Consider the following 4,463-nt stretch of genomic DNA (forward strand, 5'->3'; position numbering starts at 1 on the left):
TTTCGGCAAAAGCCAAAAAATTGTTCTGTTGACACCACACAGGCGTATGGTTACCCGTGTGGTTGGCTGTGTGTGAGACATGGCCATGTGGTCGAGAAGGCATGGCCGTGCGCAAGACATGGCCGTGTGGTGGCTAGAGTGTGGCCGTGTAAGCCATACAAGCTAGGCCAAGTTGGGCGTGTAGGCCCACACAGGCATGCCGCAATGGCATGTGGATTCTGGGCCAAGCCGTGTGGACCACACGGGCAAGGCTAATCTGGGCGTATGAGCCGACACGGGCATATGGGCCTATATTTTTAAATTTTTTTCTAGGGTTACATGGGTCGTTCCGATCGACTATGGGCCTACCGTAAGGTCGGTAAGTGCTAACCAAACCTTAAAATTATAGATCTGATAGTCTGATATTCTGTTCTGAGTATGATAATGCTATGCATGTCTAATTATTCCGTAATCTGTATATAAGCATGTTCAGCATTCTAATCTGTTATTTCTATATCTGTTTTCTGTATCTGTTTTGGGGTGGGATTTGTATATGTGGAGAAAGTGTTTTGTATGGCGATCATCGCCTATATTCTGGTAGCTTGACTACACATTATCTAATATGTGTCATGATGGCACGATATTGTGTGTAGGGTTGGATGAGTGTTTTTAACCCCATATGATGTGATGGGATGGTCGGAGTTGGTATGTAGAGGATGGGGATAGGATTCTAATTATCCGATCTATATATCTGACTTTGTTATTTGTATCTGAAATGGGCATGAGCCCAAATCTGTATATGATTTTATGTGAGTTTTCTGCATGTTTGCATGTCTATTTTTACTGGGTTACACATTGAGTTTACGTAAACTCACCTCTATTTGTCTATTCTGTCCAGGTAATCCACAGACTTAGACGGATCGGTGTGGCGGAGTCTTATGGTGACCACTAGTTTACGAACTGAATTTAATTAAAAGTTTTATTTACTTAAAGGATATTTCTAGGAGTTTTGTATTAATTGGACTCTCCGAACTATTGATTAAATTTTTGAGATTTGGATTTTTGTTTAACATTTTGTTTGGACAATTCGCAAAAAATAAGGTTTTTACTAAAACAAAGGTTTTCTAAAAATACGAACTGCCTTCTTGATATACAACGGTTGTGAGACCTGAAATTTTGCCCGGGCTACCTAATTCCAGCCCAAATACCCAATTACAACCCATACACATACAAAACAAAAGCAAAAACAAATAATAAATCCAAAAATATAAGGACCAGCCCAATTACATAAAACAACCCAAATAACTTTGACCCAAATTCTAAAGCCCAAAACTCTACAATAGCCCAAATCAGAAAAGAACCCTAGGCTACTCCATGCGCCGCACGAACGCAGCCACCGGCAGTCACCACGCACTCCACCTCGCACGTTCGTCCCAGCTCGTGTGTAGCACGCCCCACGCCCGTTCCTCCTCCACGTCTTCATGACCTGCGACGTGAGCAAAGAAATAGCAAGTAACCATTGTAAAAATGGCTATAAAAGGCCACAAATATTCTTAGTTTTGAGACGGTTTTTTTACCTTTTTTTAGAGAAATAGAATACGAAAAAATACAAGATTCACAGAAAAACCAATAGAGATCAGACAAAAAATTCACTTCGAAGGTGATTATTCATCATTATTTTATTTTGTTTTTCTTTTCTTTTTTTATTTTCATTTGAATCCAGTATATATACTAAGGTATAATAAAAGGGAGAGGTTGGATGTACCTTTCGGTGGCCGTCTACGGTAGCGTATGAGGCAGTGGTGGGGGGCCTGGCTGTGAACCATTCAGCTGGAGGTTGAGAGAGCATTTCAAAAATTTTGGGGTTTCTTTTTTTAAAAAAAGCAAAAGGGTAAAATATTTTTAAGGAAAAAGGGGTTTAAAAAAGGCTTTGGATTTTCTAAAGGCTTCTTTAATGTTTTTTTTTAAATTAAATAAAGGTTGTCTTTAATTTTAACAGCATTTGGGGGAGGGAAAGTGATAGCCTGCGCATTGACAAGCTGGATCCGCGCATGTTCCCTTTAAATGGGTAATTTGTGCGGTCAGTCATTATTTCTGTGCCATCTTTAATCTGTCCCTATTATGTTTCTTTCATTTTTTTCCAGAGGTTTGCATGCTGTTTAAATTTGGTCTGCGCCTGGGCAGTGCTTTTTGTGGTTCGGAACATTTTCACTTTTAATCCTTGTTCTTTTGTGTGCATCTTATTTCGGTCCTTAATTCTATTTTAATAATTTGGTTTGTTCATAAATTATTCATCTGATTTTACTTTCATTTAAATTGATTTTTTTTTTAGTTTTTTTTTAATTCTTTATGAGTTATTCATCGTTTTTTTTAACATATTATTTTAAATTATTTATTTGATTTCACACTATTTTCGCCTTTTCCCTTTGATATATTTTCATTTTATTTTAGTATAATTTATTTATCTTAAAATTTTCCTTTTTGAATAATCGTTATTTCAAATATTATATTTTCTTTTTTTATATATTATTTATAATAAAGTATTTATTCTTTGTATATTATTTATTTTAGATGGATCTATATATTGCTTTATATATTATTTACTTTAACTTTCTTCTCAAATAATACTCATTATAAAATTAATTTATATATTATTATTTTACATATTATTAATTTTTGTCCTTATTTTTATTGCCTATTTTAAACTTTTACATACAAGTCTCTTTTTACAAATAATTTATTCTTAAATTGTTCTTATATTATCAATTTCCAACCCATTTTCTTATTCATTGTTTGATTTAGCTTTGTTCATTATTATTTAGGAAATTTGGTATATTATTTTATTGTATTTTATTTTACCTTATATATGTTATATTCTTTAATCATTTTTATTCATTAATTTTAAACTAAATGTTAGTTTTAAAATAAGGTGGTTGCGAAATTGTTACTATTGAGAATTTTGATTCGTATATTTGTACTATTTTCATTGTCATGCATTTGTATAATGTTGAACTTGTATATTTTTGTTTCATGTTCCATACTATGCTCGTATGATTATTATTATATCAAATTTTAAATTCCAAATCTTCGCCCAATGTCGGTTGCTTTTTGCCCTTAAGTAAACCAAACGAATATATTTTGAGCCGGCTTTACAAAATAATGGCGATGTTTGATGTTTGGAAATTCGAGAAATTTTGCCCTAACGTGCTGGGTTTTGATTTTCTGTTTGTCCAAATAATCAAATGTCCCTTTAAAATTTCGTCTGTGTTTTCTAAACTTCGAAACAATGCAATAGTCTATGTTTGGAAATTCGAGAAATTGTGCCCTAACGTGTTGGATTTCGGTTTTTTGTTGGACCCAATAATTGAGTATCCTTTTGTAATTTTCAAACACATGAGCTTTTGGAAATTAATACTCGGTCATGGTTTCGAGGGCTTAAAAGGTCATGTCCTAACGTGCTAGATGTGATATTTTATTCCTTCATAACAAGGGGATTCTTAACGTCCAATTCGAGTTATTCAAATGTTTTAAAAGAAATCGTATTTCAAAACCATTTCAAATTTTTCACATTAAGACATTAATTAATCAATTAGATACCAATTTTGGGAGTTACGAGAGTGCTAACCCTTCCTCGTGTGTAACTGACTCCTAAACCCTTTTTCTCAAATTTCGTAGACCCAAAATCATTATTTTAATAAATCAAAATATTTTATTAATCGATCTCAAGGTGATCCAATCGCACCTCGAACGAAGATCAGTGGCGAATCCATTTTTTCGTTTTAAAATCAATCCCCGTTTTTTAAAAAAATTAAAAATGGTTTCGACAGCTTGGCGACTCCACTGGGGACCAATAAGAGAGTCAAGCCGTAAAATTGATTGGTTTCTATCCTTTTGTTGAAATTGTTTTCTGTCCTTTTGTTGAAAATTTAAGATTTGTTTTTTAACATACGATCCTTTTATTGCATTTCATGGGTTTTATGGTTTTTGTCATTTTATTCGTGTTTTGCATTCTGAGTTTTTTATATTCCCTCGCATCATCTTGCATAACCGTTGTGGTCGCACATTTTAAGTGGGAGTGAGAAACTATGCCTTCGTGAGGTTTTCACCTCCGCATAGGCTAGTGGACTGCTTCCGAGATACATCTGTACCTATGTCTTCGTGAGGTTTTCACCTTCGCATGGCCATAGGGAAATGTATTCCCCTGAACTAAACTCGATCCACATGAGCCTATAATGGGTGAGGGTTGAGGAATCTGCTGGTCCAGGTACCCTTTTCTTAGAACCGAGCCACATATAGTGAACTCTAAAAGCCCGCCCTAGATAGAGCTATGTTGAACCCTAGCGATTACCCAGATAGGTGTTTGATTATTTTCTATTTGCTTTGATTTTTATTTTTTGATACTAACTTGTTGTGATTTTTTGTGGTTATGTCTTCATGTCATTTCATATTAATGAGGTGTCGATTTCTTTTCGGTTACTAAATTA

The 4,463-nt window shown here is 34.4% G+C and overlaps 1 long non-coding RNA gene across 1 annotated transcript; it reads right to left on the reverse strand.

Moving 5' to 3' along the window:
- Positions 1 to 1,099: 1,099 nt before the first annotated feature.
- On the reverse strand, positions 1,100 to 2,070 carry LOC107916978 (uncharacterized). The gene is made up of 2 exons (XR_001689663.2): positions 1,745 to 2,070; positions 1,100 to 1,465 (listed from the first exon to the last, which is right to left on the reverse strand). It is a non-coding gene; the product is annotated as an uncharacterized lncRNA (long non-coding RNA).
- Between the last annotated feature and the right edge of the window lie 2,393 nt (positions 2,071 to 4,463).

Source organism: Gossypium hirsutum, chromosome A01, assembly GCF_007990345.1.
Source record: "Gossypium hirsutum isolate 1008001.06 chromosome A01, Gossypium_hirsutum_v2.1, whole genome shotgun sequence".
NCBI classification, from domain to species: domain Eukaryota; kingdom Viridiplantae; phylum Streptophyta; class Magnoliopsida; order Malvales; family Malvaceae; genus Gossypium; species Gossypium hirsutum.